Genomic DNA, 27564 nt, shown 5'->3' on the forward strand with positions numbered 1-27564 from the left:
ATATATATATATATATATATATACACACATTCAGATAAGCCCTTAATTGACATGAGGGTTACGTTCCCAGACCCTTCGCGTATGCGGTAAATTCGCATATACATTCTGTCCTTGTGTGAACATAATTACACATGTCTACTAAGTATATTACATCTGAATAATACTGTTTATGCACTACATACACCTTAAAAACTAGCATAAAGTATGAAAAACAACAAACATGTAAGAAATTTAACACTGAAACCAGACAAGCACAGGCGTAGGTGGAGACACTTCAGCAGTCTGATGCACAAGCCCTCACTGCCTCCCATATGCTACATTCTGCCTTCTTTATTGTCCAAACAGTTGACTCATTCACCCCAAACATACGGTTCCAAGCCAGTTCACAGGGGTAGGTGGAGACACTTCAGCACAGTCTGGTGCATTAGCCCTCAATGACTCCCGTATGCTACGTTCTGCCTTCTTTATTGTAAGAACAGTTGACTCACCCCAAACACGCGGTTCAGAGACGATTCACCATGAAGTCAATTCACTATCAAAACATGGACGATTCCCTGTCATTCTATAAATATATTTATTATTGATTAATTAATACTTTAATAACTAATTTTCAGGGGGATTTTATAACTCATATAAGTAAAAAACTAGTGTACTGTTGCTAAATAAACTGGTATGTAAATAAATGACGGGGAATCGTCCTGACGGAGAATTGTCGCCGACATTCCTCCCTGAAGTTTGTCCAACACTTTAACTTTCTCTGTCAGCAACATCACTTTACCAGTCCGTTTTGGTGTGTTACCACATGCATCACTAGCACTACGCTTAGGCCCCATATTGGCAGACAAGGCAAGCAATCACTGGAAGGCAGAAAAATAAGCCACAAATAACGATTCGCAAGTAACGCATGGTTCGACCGTCAGATTCAAACTGACTGTGTGGTGCGTGGTAGACCGACCTCCCACACACACACACACGCACACACACACACACACACACATACATATATGTATGAACACGGGCAGCAGGTAGGCATTTTTATATTTTATTTATTTCTCTTGTATATTAAAATCATTTATTTGAATACTATAATTTTATGTTTTAATTATTGTACGAAAAATTCGTGGATAACCAAAATAGTGTTAAAAAAGTTCGCGTGAATTAAGGGCTTACCTGTATGTATGTATGTATGTATGTATGTATGTATATATATATATATATATATATATATATATATATATATATATATATATATAAAACAGTAATCCCTGTAATATCTGGACGTCCACTATCTGGACACCCCACTCACCGGATCTTGTGGGCCTGGACCTTCAGAACCCAGATATGGCCAAAAAAAAAGAAAATCCCCCCCAAACCCGAATTTTTTCCCACCGGTAATTTGAAATTGCTGCGCGGTGCCAAACAGCTGTATACATCATGGGCCCTTCACCCTTTCCTTCCTCCCCCTCCCCCCTACCCTGTCAGGGTTGCCATTTGGTATTTTTCATTACCAAATGTGGGCTAATTTGGTTGCCATTTGGTATTTTTCATTACCAAATGTGGGCTAATTTGGTAATGAAATATTCATTTGGCAATGAATCAGAATAATGCATTACCAAACGGATTTTTCACATGTATGAGGATACACAGGATGAAGATGGTGGATTGTCCGCTCTTTCTGATTAATCTGCTAGCCTAAATTACATGAAAATAATCAAAATGCTGTTAATTATAAGAGTGATTACATGTACTTCCACTTGTATATATAATTTGTGAAGAATAAAAGCTTGCTTTATGAATTTGGTAACGAAAAGTTAAATTTCGTAATGAAAATTGAGGAGTTTGGCAATGTGGCCAAGTTCCAATCTGGCAACCCTGCTCCTCCCTCACCACCAGTTACTGCCTAACTACCACCATGAGTAGATGCTTATTGCAATGGATGCCACATGTGCTCGTTTTTGTGGATAAACAGTGAATAAACTGCAATACCTCGCCACTAGACCACACAGGAATTTACAGTGTTGTGCAGTATTAGGAAATTAGAATTTAGAGTGCAAAGGATTGACTGTGGAGTGCAAACTGGCGGTTGAAACTGGCGTGGTGCAACTAAGAACAGAACGTGCCGTGTTAAATAATTATAACTCACAGTGCAAAGAATTAAGTGCAGCACAACGATGGATTACTGTATGTGCTTCAAGAGCACTTTCACCACTGCCAAAGTCTTAGAGAAGGGGGCCACAGACATGCTATAACTACCCTGTACCCTGTTAAGTATTTTCCATACTCCTAATTCCTCATTCTCTGGTTCCTTTTCATTTCTTTCATGCTTTATGTCTATTACTGGTGTGAATAGGGTATTAAATAGGTTTAAATAGGTGCTATGCATGTCCGGTATGTCCGGTAAGGAGTTATTTACGTGGCTTTCAAAGTTAGGCTGAGTTAGGATCCTTCAGTACCAGTCCAGCAGATAGGGGCCCACTTTCCAGATGGGACCACTTTCTGGACATGCCATTGACTCTATTACATCGGATACAGGAGGGATTACTGTATATATATATATATATATATATATATATATATATATATATATAAATACAGCTACGCCTTAGCCCTTCAGGGATACCTGGCGTAAAACCAGTTTTTATTTTATTTTTTTTTTTTAGTCAGGTCAGGTGCGGGTAAGGGGATGGGTCTATTATGATGTGGCAGGGGTAAACCAGCTCTGCTGTCAGGCCCTGCTGCAGATGTCACTGATTGCACTGCGCAGTTGACCCTTGTGCGGTGTGGTGCGGTGACGATCTGTTCCTTCTCCTCTTTGGGGCTAAGATGCGAATGAATGTGTTTGAATGGATGAGTAAATGGGGTGTCTGTCGTCCTGTCTCAGCTACCTCCCTTTCCTTGGGGGAAGCAGCCTAGGTATATAGATACATAGATAGATATAAATATATATATACAGTACCCTCACGTCCAACACGCGTTAGTCCAGCATGATTCAGGTCCAGCATGGAGAGCAAATAATTAGTATTATTTAATACGATTTAATCACTGCAACACGAGTGTGTTAGCATAACACGCACAGAGCTCCGAGAAGTGGGAGAAATCTGCAGAGTTCAACTCTAGCACGATCACCCCCGGTCCAACACGGTCATACTGGACATTCCCATGATGATGATAGCCAATGAAAACTTCTGATCAAGTAGCCTTCCCCGCCCACTATCATGACGTGATCGTGATGCTGACCAATTAAAAACGCTTCTGGTGTCACGTGATGTTTTGTTTAAATTTCTCCCGCCACAGCACCACTCAGTCGCATAATTGCATTGGAAGGTGCTTTTTTCTTGCTGCATTTTCTGCCCTTGATACTACATTTTACCCTGCTCACGATGCCTAGGAAGCCTTCTGAGAAACCCAAGAAGCGTCGGCACCTCCCTCAGGCCACCAAGCTAGAAAGCATCGAGAGAAAGAAGAAAGGGGAGAGGAAAGTTGACACTGCCAAGGCCTACGACATGAATGAAGCCAACGTGAGGACCATAATAAAATACCAAGACAAGATCCAGGCAGCTGAAGGCTATCACACGGCACTTCATACCAGGTTTCCCGAGGATACAATGGTAAATCGGAACGGTAACGTGGTAAAATTGCCGACGATAAAAAGGGCACTTGGAATTCTTCTGGATGGATTCCTACCGAGAATATGACGGGCAAAACAGTGTGGCCAAAACCCAGGCGACTCGACAGAGAATGTATCGTAATACAGCATTGAACATTTAGCCTGACACTGAATACATATTAATATCTTAGAATAAATATCAATCATTTTGAAACCCTTCTCATCGGCGTGCGTACCAGTTTATAAACAAAGTTGCTTCTTATTTTCTACCAAGTCAGCGACAGCGATCACACAGTCACAAGACGGGGCTCTGCCAACAGTGTGAGAAGCATGCCATTTGCCGAGGATTACAGAGTGCTAGGACAGGCAGAAGCAGGACCTTCCATGGCTGTGGACGAAGATAGTGATTCTGAGTATGATTTTGAAGGATTTATGAGGAAGGTTGAGGAGGAGCAACAGCCATTGCCAGCAGCCATCCTCCGGGGACCCAGTAGGACTACCTACAGCCTTGGATACCACCTTCCATTCCCAGCAAGCCCACCAAAACTATCCTAAAAGGTTAGTTATCATTCATAGCACAGTACCATTTATTATAATTACAATAGTACCAATATATGTATAGGTATACGGTAGGTATTTAGGGTGACTTTTCCTAGGGTTGCTGACATAATTCATTTTTCCCCCATAAGCTCTGTTGTTAGTCCAATACGTTTTTGGTCCAACACGTGACCCATGCATGATAATATTATCGTGCTGGACGCGAGGGTACTGTGTATATATATATATATATATATATATATATATATATATATACAGTGTATATACTATATATATATATATATACTGTGTATACTATATATATATATATATATCTATATATATATATAGTATATATATATATATATATATATATATATATATATATATATCATCATTCATTCATTGATATATATATATATATATATATATATATATATATATATATATATATATATATATATATATATATATATATATATCATCATTCATTCATTGATGATATATATATATACAGTATATGGCAGTGCATTAGTGGACATTTGTGCTGGGAGGGGGTTGGTGATAGCCAATACCCTCTTCAGGCATAAACTGATCCACAGGTATACATGGCGGGTGATGAGAAGGGTGGGTGGTGAACTGAAAAGGAAGGCAATGATTGACTATGTGTGTGTGGATGAAAGGATGCGAAGATGTGTAATGGATGCAAGAGCTTATAGAGGCTGGGGGAGTGGACTTTCTGACCACTACTTGGTGGTGGCCAGAATTAGGATCCAAGTAAGATGGAGAAATAGAAGAAGGGAAAGACGAGAGGAAAGAGTAGTTGTAGGGAGAATGGAAAGGTTACAAGAGGATGAGAAAAAGGCAGAGTATAAGAGAGAAGTGGAGGAACGATTGGGCAAATATGAATTGGTGCAGATGGGAGACGTGGAAGGTGTGTGCAGGATATTCACAGAAGAAATATGTGCAGCATGTGATGTGGTGCGTGGGGTGAAGAGAAGACGGAGGGGGGTGCAAGGAACAGAGTGGTGGACTGAAGAGGTGAAACAGGCTGTGGCACAAAAGAAGAAACCATACAATGAATGGATGAGAAATAAGGGTGTGGAAGAAGTTGAGAGGCGGAAGAGAGAGTTATATGTAGAAAGGAAGAGAGAAGTGAAAAGATTAGTAAGAGAGAGTAAGAAGAGAGTGGATGAGGAATTTGGAAGGAATTTGAGTGTACAGTGGAGGGACTGTAAGAAAATGTTCTGGAAAAAGGTGAAGAGAGTCAGACAGGGTGGAAGTGAGGTTAGCAGGGGAGTGAAAGATAAAAATGGTAGATTACTAGTGCAGAAGGGAGAAAAAGTGAGCAGATGGAAAGAACACTTTAAGGAATTGTTGAACATAGAGGATGGAAGTAATGCGAGTATAAGTTGCTGGGGAATGGCCGGGAGAAGGAGGGAGGTGAGAAGACAGGAAGAAATCAGTAGGATAGAAGTTGTGGAAGCAATGAAAAAAGTTAAAGTGGGGAAAGCCCAAGCAATTGATGGAGTGTGTGGTGAAATGCTGAAGCATGGGGGAGAGATAGTAGTAGAATGGATGTGGAAGATGTGCAGATTGGCCTGGGAGGAAGGTAGAGTCCCAGAGGATTGGAAGTCAGGTATAATTATTCACTTGTACAATGGAAAAGGGGAAAAAGAAGTGTGTGGTAATCATAGGGGCATTTGTCTTCTTAGTATAATAGGAAAAGTGTATGGTAGGATACTTATTGACAGAGTTAGAGAAAGAACAAAGGAATTAGTTGGAGAAGAACAGGGAGGCTTTAGGAAGGGAAGAGGTTGTGTAGATCAGATATTCATTCTTAGATCTTTAGTGGAAAAGTTTCTAGAGAAGGGAAAGAAGTTGTATGTGGCTTTCATGGATTTGGAGAAAGTATATGACAGGATGGATAGACAAGGAATGTGGAAAGTGTTAAGAATATATGGAGTAGATGGGAAGTTGTTGAATGCTGTGAAGAGTATGTATGATGGTGCTAAGGCTCCAGTGCATGTGCATGGTGAACTAAGTGAATTTTTCTCTCTGGAAGTTGGGTTGAAACAGGGATGTGTCATGTCTCCATGGTTGTTCAATCTGTACATGGATGAGGTAATTAAAGAGGGACAAGGTAGGGTAGTGGATGTTGGAGTGCCCCTGGTGAGAGAGGATAATGTTTGGAAACTCCCTGTACTGTTGTTTGCAGATGATACTGTGTTGTTGAGTGAAGATGAAGGAGAGCTGCAAGGCTTGGTGGATGAGTTTGGGAGAGTGTGTAAGAAACAGAATCTAAAGGTGAATGTAGGGAAGAGTAAAGTGATTGTCTTTGAGAGAGGTGAAGTCAGTGAATGTACAGCGAGGTTGGATGGTGAGGAATTGGAAAATGTGAGTACATTTAAGTACTTGGGTAGTGTGATGAGTAAGGATGGAGGTTTGGAGGGTGAAGTGTTTGAAAGGGTAGAGCAGGGAAGAAAGGTTGCTGGTTCTTTGAAAGCAGTGATAAGAAACAGGGAAGTGAGCATGGAAGTGAAAAAGTTACTACATGACAGAATTGTGATACAAATCTCTAACGTATGGAAGTGAAGCTTGAACGTTGTTGGAAGGACACAAGTCAAGAGTGAGAGCAGTGGAAATGAGTCATTTAAGAGGAGCCTGTGGAGTCACATGGAGAGACAGGCTGACGAATGAGGATATAAAGGAGCGTTGTGGTGTGGATGTGGATGTGATAGGAAGTGTTATGAGGAACACACTGAGGTGGTTTGGCCATGTGGAGAGGATGGAGGGTGAAAGACTGACGAAGAGAGTGTATATGAGTGAGGTGGAGGGGGGAAGAGGGAGGGGAAGGCTGAAGATGAGATGGAGGGATGAGGTGGAGAGGTATATGAGAGAGGGGAGTGTGAGTTGGGAGCAGGGCAATGAAATGGCAGGGGACAGAGGGACGTGGAGGCAATTTGTCTGTGGCCACCCCAAACGGGATTGATGCATCTGGCAATAGATAGATAGATAGATAGATATACAGTGAAATTTCTAATTTTGATGGACATATGTACATAAAAATCACCACGAAATTCAAATCATCGAAATTTGAACTCATGCTCCAGCACCTCCACTTCCTCTCTGCCCACTTCTCCTCCTTCATCCACCCCTGCTGGCACTTCTAAGTCTTGCAGAATAGCAGCCACATTCTGTCTCTCATAAAAATATCATGAAATCCAGGCGTCTCTCTACTCATTTATGTTTCTGTTGTAGACGGCCATCACTTGAGACTTCAGATCACTCAAGGTCAATAGGATGTTGGTAGCCTCAGGCATAGTCCTGGTGTATGCACTGAAGGTGGTTGCCATGTCAGTTATGGTGGACAGGATAGTCACAAGATGGCCGCCAACAAATGAGCATCGGTATGCATCGTCGGCTACCGCCTGGAAGCATCGAATTGTGGGGAAATTCATAAATTGTATGACAACTCGGAAACTTTTTTCTTGCGCAAAAAACAAGGCGTTAAAGTAAAATGAGTCCAAATATGAGGACCTACTGTGTATATATATATATATATATATATATATATATATATATATATATATATATATACATACACATATATATATACATACACATAAAAATATATATATATATATAAAAAAATATATATATATATATAAATATATATATATATATATCTAAATAAATATATATATATATATATATCTATTGCCAGACGCCTCAATCCCGTTTGGGGTGGCCACAAACAAATCGCCTCCAAGTCGCCCTGTTCCCCGCCATTTCACTGCCCTGCTCCCAACTCACACCCCCCTCTCTCATATACCTCTCCACTCCATCCCTCCATCTCATCCTTGGTCTCCACCTCCCTCTCTCCCCCACCAACTCACTCACATACACTCTCTTCGTCAGTCTTTCACCCTCCATCCTCTCCACAAGGCCAAACCACCTCAGTGTGTTCCTCATAAAGCTTCCTATCACATCCACATCCACACCATAACGCTCCTTTATATCCTCATTCGTCAGCCTGTCTCTCCATGTGACTCCACAGGCTCCTCTTAAATAACTGATTTCCACTGCTCTCACTCTTGACTTGTGTCCTTCCAACAATGTCCAAGCTTCACTTCCATACGTTAGAGTTGGTATCACAATTCTGTCATGTAGTAACTTTTTCACTTCCATGCTCACTTCCCTGTTTCTTATCACTGCTTTCAAAGAACCAGCAACCTTTCTTCCCTGCTGTACCCTTTCAAGCACTTCACCCTCCAAACCTCCATCCTTACTCATCACACTACCCAAGTACTTAAACGTACTCACATTTTCCAATTCCTCACCATTCAACCTCGCTATACATTCACTAACTTCACCTCTCTCAAAGACCATCACTTTACTCTTCCCTACATTCACCTTTAGATTGCGTTTCTTACACACTCTCTCAAACTCATCCACCAAGCCTTGCAGCTCCCCTTCGTCTTCACTCAACAACACAGTATCATCTGCAAACAACAGTACAGGGACTTTCCAAACACTATCCTCTCTCACCAGGGACACTCTCTTTTATTACCCCATCCATGTACAGATTGAACAACCATGGAGACATGACACATCCCTGTTTCAAACCAACTTTCAAAGAGAAAAATTCACTTAGTTCACCATCCACACGCACTGCAGCCTTCGCACCATCGTACATACTCTTCACAGCATTCAACAACTTCCCATCTACTCCATATATTCTTAACACTTTCCACAATCCTTGTCTATCCACCCTGTCATATGCTTTCTCCAAATCCATGAAAGCCGCATACAACTTCTTTCCCTTCTCTAGAAACTTTTCCACTAAAGATCTAAGAATGAATATCTGATCTATACAACCTCTTCCCTTCCTAAAGCCTCCCTGTTCTTCTCCAACTAATTTCTCTGTTCTTTATCTAACTCTGTCTATAAGTATCCTACAATAAACTTTTCCTATTATACTGAGAAGACAAATGCCCCTATGATTACCACACACTTCTTTTTCCCCTTTTCCTTTGTACAAGTGAATAATTATACCTGACTTCCAATCCTCCAGGACTCTACCTTCCTCCCAGGCCAATCTGCACATCTTCCACATCCATTCTACTACTATCTCTCCCCCATGCTTCAGCATTTCACCACACACTCCATCAATTCCTGGGGCTTTCCCAGATTTAACTTTCTTCATTGCTTCCACAACTTCTATCCTACTGATTTCTTCCTGTCTTCTCACCTCCCTCCTTCTCCCAGCCATTCCCCAGCCACTTATACTCGCATTACTTCCATCCTCTACGTTCAACAATTCCTTAAAGTGTTCTCTCCATCTGTTCACTTTTTCTCCCTTCTCCACTAGTAATCTACCATTTTTTTCTTTCACTCCCCTGCTAACTTCACTTCCACCCTGTCTTACTCTTTTCACTTCTCTCCAGAACATTTTCTTACAGTCCCTCCACTTTACACTCAAATTCCTTCCAAATTCCTCATCCACTCTCTTCTTACTCTCTCTTACTAATCTTTTCACCTCTCTCTTTCTTTCCACATATAACTCTCTCTTCCGCCTCTCAACTTCTTCCACGCCCCTATTTCTCATCCATTCATTGTATGGTTTCTTCTTTTGTGCCACAGCCTGTTTCACCTCTTCAGTCCACCACGCTGTTCCTTGCACCCCCCTCCGTCTTCTCTTCCTTCCACACACCACATCACATGCTGCACATATTTCTTCTGTAAATATCTTACACACACCTTCCATGTCTCCCATCTGCTCCAATTCATATTTGCCCAATCGTTCCTCCACTTCTCTCTTATACTCTGCCATTTTCTCATCCTCTTGTAACCTTTCCACTCTCCATGCAACTACTCCTTCCTCTCGTCTTTCCCTTCTTCTCTTCCTCCATCTTATTTGCATTCTAATTCTGGCTACCACCAAGTAGTGGTCAGAAAGTCCACTCCCCCAACCTCTATACACTCCTGCATCCTTTACACATCTTCGCATCCTTTCATCCACACACACATAATCAATCATTGCCTTCCTTTCATTCAGTTCACCACCCACCCTTCTCATCACTCGCCATGTATACCTGTGGATCATTTTATGTCTGAAGAGGGTATTGGCTATCACCAACCCCTTCCCAGCACAAATGTCCACTAACGTACTCCCATTCTCATCTATCTCAGCAGGCACACCCCACTCACCAAGTATTCCATCCACCTTAACATTCCCAACTTTACCATTCATATCACCAATCAAAAACACTCTCTCATTCCTTCCAAACTTTTCCATGCACACTTCCACATTTGTCCAGAACTATTCTCTCACTCTTCTAGCATATATATATATATATATATCTATATATATATATATATATATATATATATATATATATATATATATAGATATATATAGATATATATAGATATATACAAACATATATATATATATATATATATATATATATATATATATATGTGTGTGTACATATATATATATATATATATATATATACAGTAATCCCTCTAATATCCGACATAATAGAGCCATAGGTAGGTCCGGTTATTGGTTTTGTCCGGATATTGGGCCCCAGCTTATGGACTTGTACTTATGGACCCTAACTCAGAGAAACACCTATACAACTCCCTCTGGACATGCATAGCACCTATTTAAGACCCAAATCACACCAATAAGGCACATAAATGACTGAAATAAATGCAAAAGAAGCATAAAATGAGGGTTTTGAGGTTGGTTCATACAATATTAAACATTCTGGTTACTGGCTCCTGGACTGGTAGTTATGGACCCTAACCTAGCCTAATTCAGAAAAACACCTTCCTACTGCACATGCATAGCTCCTAACACCTATTCACACCAAGAAAGGATATTAAAGAGTGAAATGAGGTGTTTGAGGTAAGTATAGTATGGAAAAAAGTACAGTATGAAACATTCTGCCTACTTACAGCAAGTCCATGGCCACCTCGATGAATAACCGCCTCCTCTCGGACTCTGACAGTAAGAAGGATTTCCTGAAGCACTTCCAGTACACTGTTCATGAAGTCTTGCACTGAACTTAGTGAATCGCACTCAGAAGTCCGTTCTCTTCACAGTGCGCACTCTTGTCTAACTTATGCTCCATTGTAACTTACTAAGTGTTGCACTCTGCACTTTAACTTTTCCCACTCTTCTAACCATTTTCTAAAGCAAAAACAAACAAGTCTATTTACGTTAAATTTTGTTCCAAATTTGTCTTCTCACAACTGTAAATCCTTAACACAACACACTGTTTTTTTCACTGCACAACACTGTAAATTCCCGTGTGGTCTAGTGGAGAAGTTCTTGCTGTTTAATCACTGTCAGAGTCCAAGAGTATCACTGGCAGGTGACCTAGGGGTGCGTCACTGGGTCGTGGTGATGGCGTACCCACTGCAAAGGACTCTGAAGATAGACGCAAACTCACGTCGAGCGGTGACTCCACCGTGGCTGATGTGCTGGGCTGTGGCTCAGAGCATGAGGGCCTGTCTTGGGGAGGCAACGGAGTGGAGCCAGGGCTGGGCACAGCGGGGGTCACGGGCTTGAAAAAGCTGTCAATCGTTGATTGACGCAAGGAACGACGATTCTGACAATTAATGATGCGCTGCCTGAATGCACGCACTTCCTCCACAAGTCCCAAGGGCCCCATCTCCCTGTTGCAGTCCGGGTGTTCCAGGTAGTCGAGAACGAACTCTAGGTGTTCCCAGAGTGCGCTCAGCTTGGGGATGGCTGGAGTAGTGTCATACTGAGAGGAGTCCGCATCATCGTCGCCGTCCTCGTTGGAATCTTCAAGCTGGGTACTGACACCTGCAACTGAAGATGCGATTTCGATATCAGACAATGTCTGATACCCAGGATTGCCCTCGTCGTCATCCAACCACTCACGCACATCGTCCACATCAACATCGTCGCCATGCGTACATAGCCGTGCATGGAAGTCATCCACGTCAAACCCTTGAAAACCGTACTCCACATCCGTTCCGAGAAGCAGACGAGACCAACCATTTTCTAGAGTCTTGACAGGGACTTCCTTCCATGCACTGGCCTAGTTGTAGAGTGCAGACTTGATGTTGTAGCGGCGAAGGTTTTCCAAAGTCCGCTGGCCTCGCGTGTCCCGTCCCTCCCTGCGCTCATCCTCGTCCTTGAGAACAACCATCACCTCGCCCAGGTACTTCCGTCGGTATAGGCGCTTTGGTGCCACGATCACTCCTTGGTCCATTGATTGGATGAAAGCAGTCGTATTAGGTGGCAGAAACATGAACCTAATCCGGCCATTCTCAGCCACCAAGTCCTTGTCGCACGGGTGGGCAGGTGCATTGTCAAGGAGAAGGAGGGCCTTTACATGGTCGCGCGGGATTCCCAGTGTCTTCGTCTGGTAATTGATGACCTCCTTGACGAAGTGGTGGTGGAACCAGTCTCTGAAGATCTGGGTTGTAAACCATGCCTTCAAAGAATGATACCAGACAACAGGAAGGACATCCATCACCCCACGAAGACACCGAGGCTGCTTTGAACGGCCAACGAGCTTAAGCCGGTGCATGCCGTTAGCATTTTAGCATTGGCACAACACAAAGCAGATATCCGTTGCTTGGAGAGCTTGTGGCCAGGTACACGCTTCTCTGTCTCCTCGGCTAAAGTGTTTGTTGGCAAAGAGCGATAGAATAAACCAGTTTCGTCAACATTGTAGACTTGACCGAGAGTGAGGCCCTCCCTGTCGATCAAGCCCTTCACCTTGTGCCGAAACTCGTCACCTCCATCCTCATTAGCATTCAAAGCTTTGCCATGAGCTTTACGGTTGGTAAGGCCATGCCGTAACTTGAACGCGAAGAGCCAACCCTCGGATGCCTTGAAGTCTAGGGCGTCGTGAAGCTGGCGAACTTCTCAGCAGCAGCCTTCAGCTCCGTACCACGTACCATCACAAAAGCAGCACGTTGCTGTCGATACCAAATCAACGTGGAGCGGTCGATTTCAGGAAACTTGGGAGTAAACATCACCTTCCTCTCCACGTTGCGTTTGCTTCTCGACGAGAAGTCAGTCGTGTACTGCATGAGTTTGTCTCGGGATCTCCTGATATCGAACAAAGTAGATCGGGCTAGGTTGAACTCGCGGAGGACGCGGGAAGAAGACCACCCCGCATCTACTTTCTCCAATATCTCCCGTTTCTTCTCCAGAGTCAACACCACTCTCTTCCTCTTCTCAGGCGGCAGGGCCATCATCACACACACTAATAAGAGGCCCGAGAGCAGCAGGAGTGCCTGCAGCAGGTAAGGAACCACCACAACAGCGAGCTCGTGGGCAGCCATGACGACGAGCGTGCACTCGCGGCAAGAGACAGGCGGAAAGTGGGGAGGATGCAGTGGCGCTCTATTGGACATCGGAGGAATGACACGCCACAACAAAGCTGTCCTGCGCCGCACACGGCAAGTTCATATTCTATCTATCTATCTATAGCCCGACGCCCTAATCCCGCAAAGGGTGGCCGCAGACAAAACGCCTCCAAGTCGCTCTGTCACCCACCATTTGACTACCATCCCCCCAACTCACCCCCCCCCTCCCTTATATACGTCTCAACTCCATCCCTCCACCTCATCCTCGGTCTACCTCTCCCTCTCCCTCCCTCCACCTCACCTACATACACCCTCTTAGTCAGTCTTTCATTCTCCATTCTCTTCACATGTCCAAACCACCTCAGTGTATTTCTCCTAATCTTCTCAACCACATCCACATCCACCCCACAGCATTCCTTCTTTATTTGTCAACCTGTCCCTCGACGTCACTCCACATGCTCCTCTCAAGTAACTCATTTCCACTGCTCTCACTCTTGACTTGTTTCCCTCTTGCAAGGTCCATGCCTCGCTTACATACGTCAGGGTAGGGATCACAATACTATCATGTAGTGACTTCATAACTTCCATACTCACCTCCCTATTTCTCATCACTGCTTTCAGTGTACCAACAACCTTCCTTCATTGCTGTACCCTTTCACGCACTTCATCCCCCAAAGTTCCATCCTTACTCATCACACTACCCAAGTACTTGAATACACTCACATTCTCCATATCCTCACCATCCAACCTCACTGGACACTCTGTGACTTCATTCCTCTCAAACACCATAACTTTACTCTTGTTAACATTAACTTTCAGATTCCTCCTCCTACACACTGTCCCAAATTCATTCACCAAACCTTGCAACTCCCATTCATCTTCACTCAACAGTACTGTATCATCAGCAAACAGCAACACCGGAAGCTTCCAAATCTCACCCTCATTCATTAGAGCCACCCCCACATCCAATGCCCTACCCTGCACCTCCGTTACAACCCCATCCATGTATATATTAAACAGCCATGGAGACATCACACAACCCTGTTTCAGACCCACATTGAGATCAAAGAACTCACTCAGCTCACCATCCATTCGCACCGTAGCCCTAGCTCCCTCGTACATACTCTTCACAGCACTCAACAATTTCCCCTCCACTACATATATTCTTAATACCTTCCACATACCTTGCCTATCTATTCTGTCATAAGCTTTCTCCAAGTTCATGAAGGCAGTATACACTTTCCTTCCCTTCTCTAGATATTTCTCCACTAAACATCTTAGAACAAATATCTGATCTACACACCCTTTTCCCTTCCTAAATCCCCCTTGTTCTTCTCCAACTAGCTCCTCTGTCATATGCCTGACCCTATCAATGAGTATTCTACCATATATTTTACCAGTCACACTAAGTAGGCAAATACCCCTATGGTTACCACATACTTGTCTCTCCCCTTTTCCTTTGTATAAAAGAACAATTATACCTGATTTCCAGTCCTCTGGAACCCTTCCCTCTTCCCAAGCCAATCTACACAACTTCCATATCCACTCCACAACAATCTCACCCCCATGCCTAAGCATTTCACCACACACTCCATCAATTCCTGGGGCCTTTCCCAACTTAATCTTCTTCGTCACTTCCACTACTTCCGCCCTACTGATCTCTTCCTCCCTCCTCTCATCTCTTCTTCTCCCAGCCATTCCCCAACCACTTATACTCGCACTGCTCTCACTTTCTACATTCAACAAATCCTCAAAGTGCTCCTTCCATCTCCTCAGTTTCTCTCTCTTCTCCACCAACAATCTATTATTCCTATCTTTCACTCCCCTACTATTTCCCCTTTCACACTGCCTTACTTTCTTTACCTCCTTCCAAAACAATTTCTTACTTTCCCTCCATTTCACACTCAGATTCCTCCCAAACTCTTCATCCACTTTCTTTTTACTCTCCTTCACCAGTCTCTTAACCTCCCTTCTCCTGCTCACATATACCTCTCTCTTCTCTCTCTCATCTTCTCCCCTACCTCTACTCACTAACCATTCACTATATGCCTTCTTCTTTTGTTCAAATTACGTGCGGGATTTTTTTGCGGTTTTCGGACCATTTTGGGAATATTGGATCCCAGGACGATTATGTCCGGTTAGTGAGGATTTCGGATATTGGGCGTTCGGATATTAGAGGGATTACTATATGTATATATCTATATATATATATATATATATATATATATATATATATATTGCTGGAAGGACACAAGTCAAGAGTGAGAGCAGTGGAAATGAGTTATTTAAGAGGAGCCTGTGGAGTCACATGGAGAGACAGGCTGACAAATGAGAATATAAAGGAGCGTTGTGGTGTGGATGTGGATATGATAGGAAGCATTAGGAGGAATACACTGAGGTGGTTTGGTCATGTGGAGAGGATGGAGGGTGAAAGACTGACGAAGAGAGTGTATGTGAGTGAGGTGGAGGGAGGAAGAGGGAGGGGGAGGACGAGGATGAGATGAAGGGATGGGGTGGAGAGGTATATGAGAGAGAGGGGTGTGAGTTGGGAGCGGGGCAGTGAAATGGCGGGGGACAGGGCGAAGTGGAGGCGATATGTTTGTGGCCACCCCGAACGGGACTGAGGCGTCTGGCAATAGACAGATAGATATATATACAGTATATCCCCACAGTAAGCGAGTTCTGAGTACGCGATCCTCCTTGCACACGAGGACCTATTTTTCTTTTTTTAGTGTATTTTTTATTAGTACACAAATTGAACCCCTTATAAGCAAGACGGGGGGTGAAGAGTGGCCCAAATCTGGGGTTACCCCGAGTACGCAACATTGCCCCCCCAAGAAGCGATAACGGTTACTTACGCTCCGCCCACCTTGTGACGTCGATGCTGCTCGCTCGTCACATGATGCCCATGTGGGCCGCTTGGAGGGTGGTGAGGTGAGAGTCCCAGCAGAGGAAACACACGCACACAGAGGGTACAGTCGCTGTTCCAGGTATGTCCCCTTGTACTCTAAGGCTATTTTTTCTGTGAGCCAGGATGTCTGCCCCCTCCTCCAGGAAAAAGAAGCGCATCACCCATGTCATGAAGATGCAAGTCATTAGGAAGAAGGAGAGTGGGAAGGGTAACACGGTCATTGGCAAGGAACTAGGCTTGGCAGAATCGTCCGTGCGAACTATATGGGCTAACAGGGAGGCCATAAAAAAGACTGTTAAGACATATGGGATGGTGGCATTAGACGGGAGAAGCAGGCTGACCAACCAGACAATAATTCTTATGGAGTGGTACCTGGCTACATTTATCCTGAGGAAAGAGAAGGAAGGAATTCCACTGAACGGGCGCTACATCAGGGACCAGGCCAAGATTTTCTACAAAGCTGCAGCTTTGAAGCTTGCTATTAAGAAACCATTTAAAGCCTCCGTGGGATGGCTTTGCCGCTTTCTGAAGAGGAAGGACCTACGTCACATTCGCCTCACGGGGGAGCGTGCATCAGCGGGTGAAATGGCGGCCAGGGATTATCCAGCCATCCTAAAGGGGATAATTGATGAGGACAGCTACAGCAGGGACCAAATTTATAACACTGATGAAACAGCCCTATACTACAAGGCTATGCCGAAGTGTACTTATATTAGCAAGCACCAGCGTCAGGCCCGGGGCAGGATAACAGTCATGTTCGCCGTGAACTTATCAGGCTCACACAAGATGCGGCCTGTTGTGCTGCATACTGCAGCACACCCCAGATGTTACAAGATTCTGTGTTGCATGGATGACAGCGGTGTATACTGGTACAGCAACTCCAATGATTGGATGACAAGTAGCATCACTTCCGAGTGGCTGTTGCAGCATTTCATCCTTGATGCCAAGGAAAAGTCCCATGAACTTGGCATCCTTTTCAAGGTGCTTCTCATCCTTGATAATGCCCCAAGTCATCCAACCTGGCTAGCAGACCTTAGCAAGGAATGCAAGATCATTTTTCTGCCCCCAAGAACAACCTCTCTCATCCAACTGCTAGACCAGGAGTTGATTGCAACGGTCAAGCAGGTATATCACCAACGCCTCTACAATTACCTCCGCAGCAAGACCAACAGCTGTGAGGAGCTGCAGGCAATTCTTGACTTGAACACAGTTGGGAGTGATGTCATGGACACCGAGGATGGTTTGGACTCGCCACCCACTTAACCCAATTCATCCTCACCACGCACAGCACCCGCACAACCAACTTCAACTCCTGAGAAGACTATTATGGTTTTTTGGCGGTTATTCAACCTCAAGGATGCCTTCACTCTCTTGTTGTCCTCTTGGGCAGATATAACCACTGCAACAATTAACCATGCTTGGCGCCTCCTCGTACCGCACCTGTGTCAAATCGCACTGGGAAGCGGCTTTCAGTCCCTGGCCACTGCCGAGGCAGCCACTCTCACAAGTGCACAAGCTGTGCCCGGGTTTCAGGCCATCTCGCTGGAGGAGATCAAGGGTTTACATTTGGCAGCAGTGGAACAGGATCCCCAGGAAATCGTGCAGCGAGTGGACGAGGCTGACACAGAGCAGGAGATCGCAGTAAAAAGGCCAGCAACACCAGTGATGGAGAGTGAAGATTTGTCCATGATGGACATCAGCCGGGCACTGTGTGCCCTTGATAAATTTTAGGAAGAATTCAAGGACATCGAACGCTCTCAGTTGTGAGTGGAGGAGGTGATGTCTTCACTGGACAGAACCTTCTGCTACTACACCGACAAGTACAACCAGGAAGCAAACAGAGGGAAGTAAACACTCATCACCCGTTACCTTCAGCTTGAACAAAGTGAGGAATCACTCCCTTCAGCATCAGAAGAGCCATATCCTGAGGAGGATCAAGAGACTGATTCAATGTTTGAGGTGTCAGAAATAGACTTTGAAGGGTTTATGAACGAAGTGAGTACATTATGTAGTGAAAGTGTCGAAAGTGCTGGTGACGAAAGTGGTGAGGAAGGTGGTGTGTCAGGTGGTGTGGTGGGTGATGCAGGAGATGCACGCTACGTGCCTCATCCTGCCACGGATCCTCTTCTTACCTCCATCACGCCTGTTGTCCTCTTGGGTAAAGGTGAGCAGCCATATTCTTGTTGGTTTAGTTAAGCCATATCCTTGTTGATTTATTTAGTAAAGACATAATATTGTTGGTTTACTTTATCTTAGGTAATATGTCTTAGACAGTTTCCCTATACAGTACAATACTTAGGTCTGAAAGGCATCTCAAGGGCTGCCCATGAAGGGGGCTGCCGCCCATATGTAATTTTTCCCATAAGTTTATGTATTCACAGTACGCAAATTCCTAGTACACGACGTCCTCTGCCACCCATATACTTGCGTACTAGGGGGATGTACCGTATATATATATATATATATATATATATATATATATATAGTAATCCCTTTATGCGATGTATTAGTGCCAAAGGCATGTCCAGATAATGATTCTGTCATGATAATGGACTTCTCTCCTGGCCCCCCTTCGTACATAACCTAACTTTGAAAGCAAGGGTAAACCACTACAGTATACTGGACAACACTTGTTTCTGTTGCTTAACACTATTGTCTGGTCAAGCAGACCTAAAAATGCAGTAGGCACACAAAACATAAAGGTAAAATGGAATAAAATCATGGTTAAATAGAATAAAATCATGGTACAGTACAGTAAGCTTGAATAAAATGAACAACAACAGTCATGAGAGAGAGAGAGAGAGAGAGAGAGAGAGAGAGAGAGAGACAGACAGACAGACAGACAGAGTGAGAGAGAGAAAGAGAGAGAGAGAGAGAGAGAGAGAGAGAGAGAGACAGACAGACAGAGAAAACCATTCCGTATCAATTTTACCCAGGACCTTCCACTTCCAAAGAGTCAGCATTACCCTCTTCTTTTTCCCTTGTGATGGGGCCATCATCACACACCCTTACTGAAGGCATGCAAGGAATAGCAAGGCCTGAAGCAGGTAGGGAACAACCACAAAAACCACCAAGTGCACAGCCATAACAATTGTCCGAGAGGTGCTGCTCACTACACAATCGTCGCGCAGGAACTGAGACCAAGTGAGAGGGTCTCTAGCAGACGCTGGGTAAACTACCCAACCAGTCACGGCAATGCTACTGGGCAATTCCCGCCTGGCCAGGCGCGAAAATGTTCAAAAGGCCATAACTTCCACCCAGATGCAAGCATTTTGTCCAGATAGTATGGAAAAATGTAGGAATACTGATTTTGAACAGTCAGATCACAGCTCCCAGGTAATGAATTACCCAGGTAATGGCCATCCAGATAACAGAGAGATTTCTGTATATGTATATGGTATATGTACATTAAATATATATATTTATATATATATATATATATATATATATATATATATATATACAGTATATATATATATATATATATATATATATATACAGTAATCACTCCAATATCCGGATCAATAGAGCCATCGGTAGGTTCGGATATTGGTTTTGTCCGGATATTGGGCCCCAGCTTATGGACTTGTACTTACAGGACCCTAACACAGAGAAACACCTATACAACTCCCTCCGGACATGCATAGCACCTATTTAACACCCAAATCACACCAATAAGGCACATAAATGACTGAAATAAATGCAATAGAAACATAAAATGTGGGTTTAGAAGTATGTTCATACATTAATAAACATTCTGGTACTTATGGACTCTAACCGAACCTAACCTAACCGAACCTAACCGAACTCTGAAAAACACATTCCTACTGCACATGCATGAGGTAAGTTTAGTATGGAAAGAAGTACAGTATGACACTTTCTGGTAAGTATAGTATGGGAAAAAATACAATATGAAACATTCTGGTAAATATAGCATGGGAAATAGTACAACATGAAACATTTTGGCTACTTACAGCAAGTCCCTGGCCACCTCGATGAATAACCGCCTCCTCTCGGACTCTGACAGTAAGAACGATTTCCTGAAGCTCTTGCACTACACTCTTCCTGAAGTCTTGCACTGAACTTAGTCAATAACACACAGAAGTCCGTTCTTTTCACAGTGTTCACTTTAGTCCAAATAATGTTCCATTAAATTTAAGTGTTGCACATTAACTTTTCCCAAGTTTTTTTAAGTTTCCAAAGCCAAAACAAAGAAGGTTAGTTACGTTAAATTTCTTTTCTACTTAGTCTTTTCTCCCAACTTGAAAACCTTAACACAACACACCGTTTTTTTCACTGCACAACACTCAAAATTCCCGTGTGGTCTAGTGGAGAAGTTCTTGCTGTTTATTCACTCTCAAGAGCCCGAGAGTATCACTGGCAGGCGTCCAAGGGGTGCATCGGTGGGTAGTGGTGATGGCGTACCGACTACAGAAGACTCTGAAGACAGCCGCAAACTCACGTCGACGGTGACTCCACTGGAAGCTGATGTGCTGGGCTGTGTCTCGGACCATGAGGGCCTGACTGGAGGACGCAACTCAGTGGAACCAGGGCTTGGCACAGCGGGGTCACGGGCCTGAAAAAACTGTCAATCGTTGACTGACGCAAGGACCGGACGATTCTGGCGATTGATGATGCGCTGCCGGAAAGCACGCACTTCCTCCACGAGTCCCAAGGGCCCCATCTCCCTGTCGCAGTCCGGGGTGTTCCAGGTAGTCTAGGACGAACTCTAGATGTTCCCGGAGTGCGCTCAGCTTGGGGATGGCTGGAGTAGTGTCCTGCTGGGCGGAGTCTGCATCATCATCGCCTTCGTCGTCGGAATCTTCAAGTTCGGGACTGACACCAGCAACCGAAGACGCGATCTCGATATCAGACAACGTCTGATACCCAGGATCGCCCTCGTCGTCGTCCAACCACTCCACGAACATCGTCCACATCAACATCGTCGCCGTGCGTACGTAGCCGTGCATGAAGTCATCCCACGTCAAACCCTAGGAAATCGTACTCCACATCTGTTTCGAGAAGCAGACAGAGACCAACCATTTTCAAGAGTTTTCACAGAGACTTCCCTTCCATGCACTAGCCCAGTTGTACAGCGCAGACTTGATGTTGTAGCGGCGAAGGTTTTCCAAAGTCCGCTTGCCTCGAGTGTCACGTCCTTCCCTGCGCTCGTCCTCGTCCTCGAGAACCACCATCACCTCGTCCAGGAACTTCCAACGGTACAGGCGCTTTGTTGCCACGATCACTCCTTGGTCCATTGGTTGAATGAGAGCAGTCGTATTAGGTGGCAGAAACATGCACCTAATACGGCCATTCTCAGCAACCAAGTCCTTGTCGCACGGGTGGGCAGGTGCATTGTCGAGGAGAAGGAGAGCCTTTACCTGGTCGCGAGGAATTCCCAGTGTCTTCGTCTGGTAATGTATGACCTCCTTGACGAAGTGATGGTGAAACCAGTGTCTTCGTCTGGTAATGTATGACCTCCTTGACGAAGTGATGGTGAAACCAGTCTTTGAAAATCACAGCTGTGAACCATGCTTTCAAAGAATGGTACCATACGACAGGAAGGACATCCATCACCCCACGAAGGCACCGAGGCTGCTTTGCACGGCCAACAATAACGGGCTTAAGCCGGTGCATGCCGTTAGCATTGGCACAACACAAAGCAGATATCCGTTCCTTAGAAAGCTTGCGGCCAGGTACACGCTTCTCCGTCTCATCGGCGAGAGTGTTCGTTGGCACCGAGCGATAGAATAGGCCAGTTTCGTCAGCGTTATAGACTTGACCGAGAGTGAGGCCCTCCCTGTCGATCAAGCCTTTCACCTTGTGCCGAAACTCGTCTACTCCATCCTCGTTAGCGTCCAATGCTTCGCCATGTGCTTTACGGTTAGTAAGGCCATGTCGCAACTTGAATGCGAAGAGCCAACCCTCGGATGCCTTGAAGTCTAGGGCGTCGTGAAGCCTTGCAAACTTCTCAGCAGCAGCCTTCAGCTCCGTTCCACGTACCATCACACCAGCTGCACGTTGCTGTCGATACCAAATCAACGTGGAGCGGTCGATCTCTGCATACTTGGGGGTAAACATAACCTTCCTCTCCACGTTGCGTTTGCTTCTCGACGAGAAGTCAGCCGTGTACTGCATGAGCTTGTCTCGGGAACGCTTGATATCGAACAAAGTCGACCGGGCCAGGTTGAACTCGCGGAGAATGCGAGAGGAAGACCAACCCGCATCAACCTTCTCCAATATCTCCCGTTTCTTCTCCAGAGTCAACACCACTCTCTTCCTTTTCTCAGGAGGCGGGGCCATCATCACACACACTAAGAGTAGGGCAGAGAGCAGCAGGAGGCCTTGCAGCAAGTACGGCACCACCACAAAAGCGAGCACGTGGGCAGCCATGGCAAACAGCGCAGGTCTTGTCGCGGTGAGAGACAGGCGGGAAGTGGGGAGGATGCAGCGGCGCTCTATCGGACGTCGGAGGAATGACAAACCAAAACAATGCTCTCACGCGGCACGCGCGGCAAGTTCAAATTACGGACGGCAAAAAATCGATTTTTTTTTTCCAATTTTTTTGGATTTTCGGACCATTTTGGGAATGTTTGATCCCAGGACGATAAGGTTCGGTTAGTGGGGATGTTCGGTTATTGGGCGTCCGGATATTAGAGTGATTACTGTATATATATATATATATATATATATATATATATATATTCTGTATATGGAGCCTCTGTCGTACAGTGGTAGAGTGTGTATTTCACACGCTGGTGAGCGCGGGTTTGCCTCCCGCCAGAGTTGTAAAAACTTTGGGAAGCAGTCACCAAGCCACTTGCTACTTTGGCGGACACAAGGGGTGCTGTGGTTGAACCAGTGTCGCATACTAGTATGCTTGCACCCAATCAGCTTAAGGCAGGCCAATTACACTTGGTTCACAGACTACACACACATCCAAAGCCACTACAACACTACAATCACACTCACAAGCACTTCTCACCCTATATACAGTCTCTACCGGACAGCCTAAGCCATCAGGTACAGATACATTGGCTGTATCATCCCTGCTTCAGTAGGGATAGGCCGGTCCTGCAGTGGACCTCAATTGCTGATGACGATGATGATGATGATGATGATGATGATATATATATATATATATATATATACATCCATCCATCAATCATCCAATCCTACGTTTCCCCATGAGGAGCGTAGGAGCCCAGGGCTAAGCCGACTGGTTCTGACATTTAAGATGAGAGTGACCAGCCTCACTCATCCCTGAGTGGCATTACATGAGCAATAAACCCTAACCACCCCTTGGATATAAATCTTCACAGGCTGAATTCGATTGGAGCTCCTTAATTACCCACTAAACCACCAGGTGCCATAATTTGGTTATATGGTTACCATCCAGTGCAGTAAATGGTTTCCTGGTGTACAGGACCATTTGGCTTGTCACTCAATGTAGAGTCACCCACAGGAAGAACGACAAGGAAAGATTGAAGGAAAGAAAGACAGAAGAGGGAGTGTAAAGTTGCCCGTAGGCAGAAGGAAGAAGAAAGATTGAAGGAAAGAAAGACAGAAGAGGATGGATGGAAAGAAGGATGGAAGAGAGGAAAGGGTAGATACCTGAGAGAAGCACTACATCGAGTGAGTGGATGGTGAGCGCCCCCACCTACCATATATATATATATATATATATATATATATATATATATACTGCATATATATACACATAGAGAGAGAGAGAGAGAGAGAGAGAGAGGGGGGGAGTCCAGATAATCGAAAGATTTCTATATGTATACATACAAGGTGCTACCCAAAAGTTCCAGTAATCTGAATATTGCAGGAAAATAAGTTACCTTACCTCCTAGTTCTCACTGTCACCTTTGAAGTAGTCCCCTTGGGCATGTATACAGTGGTCCCAGCATTTTTTCCACGAGTCCATGCATCCCTGGAAGGCATCAGGCATGATGGTCCTGAGCACCTCCTGCGATTCTGTCTGGATCTCCTCAATCAAGTCAAATCGATGCCCTTTCAGTCATAATTTCAGCTTGGGAAACAGGAAAAAGTCGCAGAGGGCAAGGTCAGGCGAATGGTGTGAGTGGGGAATGACTATCGCGTTAGTGGAAGCCAGGAACTGCTGGGCAACAACTGATGTATGGGCAGGGGCATTGTCATGATGCAGGACCCAGTCCTTGTTCTTCCACTGTTCTGGACATTTGTGGCGGATGTTCTCCCTTAGATGCTGCAAAACTTCACAGTAAAACTTTCTGCTGACAGATTGACTGGGTGGGACGAATTCCTTGTGAACAATCCCTTGTATATCGAAGAAAACGATCAACAGTGACTTGACATTGCTGCGAACCTGATGCACTTTTTCAGTCTCGGTGAACTGGGAGATTTCCATTGCGATGAATGCTGCTTTGTCTCCGGGTCATAACCATAAACCCATGATTCATCACCAGTTATGACCTTGGAGATGAAGGTGACATCACCTCTGACCTGATTCTTGAGCTCCCTGCAAACCGCAACATGATGTGTCTTTTGCTCGTCACTCAGCAGTTTTGGCACAAATTTTGCAGAGATGCGTCTCATGCCCAACACATCCTACAAACTGCGTTGCACACTCCCGTATGACAGTCCAATGATATCACAAACATCATGGATAGTTCATCTATGACCTGCAAGGATAGCCTGATGAACATTTCTGACGTTTTCTGGTGCTGTTGCCGTTGACGGTCATCCAGAACGGCCATCGTCTTCGATGTACATTCGTCCTTCCTTGAACCGATTGTACCAGAAAAATGTTCTGCTTTGGGACATGGCTTTGTCACCAAAGGCTTGTTGAAGCAACCAGTGAGTTTCTACAGCCATCTAGTTGATCTTGATGCAGAACTTGATGCAGGTTCTTTGTTCCGTGAGGTCTGCCACTGCAAAACCACCAAAGCACCTACACACCACATTACAATAGTAATCGTAACTCAACAACACGTCCGCTCACAGACACAACGGGTGCTACTGACTCCTCCTATATATATATACATATACACATATATATATATATATATATATATATATATATATATGAAAGAGAGAGATAGAGAGAAAGACAGACAGACAGACAAAGACAGAGATCCCTTCTGACAGCTGTATAGAGGCCAAAGTCACCTGTGTGGGTTTTGTGAAAACATTGGGCACTTGATAAGATGACGAGGGACAGAAATTTCTTGTGTACTTCCACTTATATTGAAATTTCTTTCATTGTTTCTATCTAAATGATGCAGTGCTGCTTGAAAATAGCACACAAGAGCCTGGCAGACTGGTGTACAATCTTGTAGATGTATGTGATCATCATGCCTTGTAAGTAAATGAAGTTATGAGTAAAGTGATGGTTACTGAAAGCGAAGATGATTCACAGTGTGATGTAACAGTGAATGAAGAGAGACCTGAATTGGTGAATGAGTCTAACTGCCTGGGAGCAATGACAAAGAAGAGAGGTAAATGTGCAAATAAATGGAAAGTTGAGTGACATAGGGAAGGAAAGTGGCTGGTAGTATGAGGGCTCTGATAAGAAGCAGAGATCTGAGTGCAGCAACTGTGAGAGGCTTGACCGGAGTTTTAGTGTCAACTCTAACATACGAGTGTGTGACTATGATGAGGCACAAATATGAAAAAAGCGGCTGAGATAAGACTGTTGATGAATGTGTGTGGAGTGCAGACAGTGGCTAGGATATAGAATAATGAGATTTGTGAAAGATACAGAGTAAGGGGGTCTATGGAAACCAAGGTGGAAGAGAGTGTGCTTAGGTGGTATGGGCATGTGGAAAGAATGGCTGTGAACAGTCATGAAAATGGCGTATCCATTGGACGGGCTCTGTCAGATAGGTAAATCTGAGGCTATGCCTGGAACGTATTTCTACTTACCTGTCTTGACCTACCAGGTGGTGCCATGATTCCAAGTGCTTGAATGGTGAGTGAATGGGTGTGTGGCTTATTCAACTAGGCAAGTTAAGTTAGTCTCTCTCTCTCTCTCTCTCTCTATTTTTTTGGGGGGAGGGGGGATAGGTTTCTCTGACAGAAAAGTAGACCATTGCCACCACCACCACCATCAGTACCAATGCTGCTGCCACCACCACCACCAGTGGTGATGATGATACACAGGTGGTGTAAAAGGCATCACAGAATCAGTTTGAAGGTGGATGGTGGCATGATAGGCCAAAAAGATGGATAGACTTGAATATAATAATTAGTACTGTACTGAAAGAAAATGTTCTGGAAAGAGGTGAAAAGAGTAAGACAAGGTGGAAGTGAAGTTAGCAGGGGAGTGAAAGATAAAAATGGTAGATTACTAGTGGAGAAGGGAGAAAAAGTGAGCAGATGGAAAGAACACTTTAAGGAATTGTTGAACATAGAGGATGGAAGTAATGCAAGTATAAGTGGCTGGGGAATGGCTGGGAGAAGGAGGGAGGTGAGAAGACAGGAAGAAATCAGTACGATACAAGTTGTGGAAGCAATGAAGAAAGTTAAATCGGGGAAAGCCCCAGGAATTGATGGAGTGTGTGGTGAAATGCTGAAGCATGGGGGAGAGATAGTAGTAGAATGGATGTGGAAGATGTGCAGATTGGCCTGGGAGGAAGGTAGAGTCCCGGAGGATTGGAAGTCAGGTATAATTATTCCCTTGTACAAAGGGAAAGGGGAAAAAGAAGTGTGTGGTAATCATAGGGGCATTTGTCTTCTTAGTATAATAAGTGTATGGTAGGATACTTATTGACAGAGTTAGAGAAAGAACAGAAAAATTAGTTGGAGAAGAACAGGGAGGCTTTAGGAAGGGAAGAGGTTGTGTAGATCAGATATTCATTCTTAGATCTTCAGTGGAAAAGTTTCTAGAGAAGGGAAAGAAGTTGTTTGCAGCTTTCATGGATTTGGAGAAAGCATATGACAGGGTGGATAGACAAGGATTGTGGAAAGTATTAAGAATATATGGAGTAGATGGGAAGTTGTTGAATGCTGTGAAGAGTATGTACGATGGTGCGAAGGCTGCAGTGCGTGTGGATGGTGAACTAAGTGAATTTTTCTCTTTGAAAGTTGGGTTGAAACAGGGATATGTCATGTCTCCATGGTTGTTCAATCTGTACATGGATGGGGTAATAAA

General features: G+C 44.4%; 1 protein-coding gene across 1 annotated transcript in view; it reads right to left on the bottom strand.

Moving 5' to 3' along the window:
* Positions 1-27564, bottom strand: part of LOC145414955 (putative aarF domain-containing protein kinase 5) — a 609901-nt gene that overhangs the window by 234883 nt on the left and 347454 nt on the right. The gene's annotated exons all lie outside the window — the stretch shown is intronic.

This window comes from Coenobita brevimanus, chromosome 101 (genome assembly GCF_032717465.1).
Source record: "Coenobita brevimanus isolate Jiangsu-jjx chromosome 101, ASM3271746v2, whole genome shotgun sequence".
NCBI classification, from domain to species: domain Eukaryota; kingdom Metazoa; phylum Arthropoda; class Malacostraca; order Decapoda; family Coenobitidae; genus Coenobita; species Coenobita brevimanus.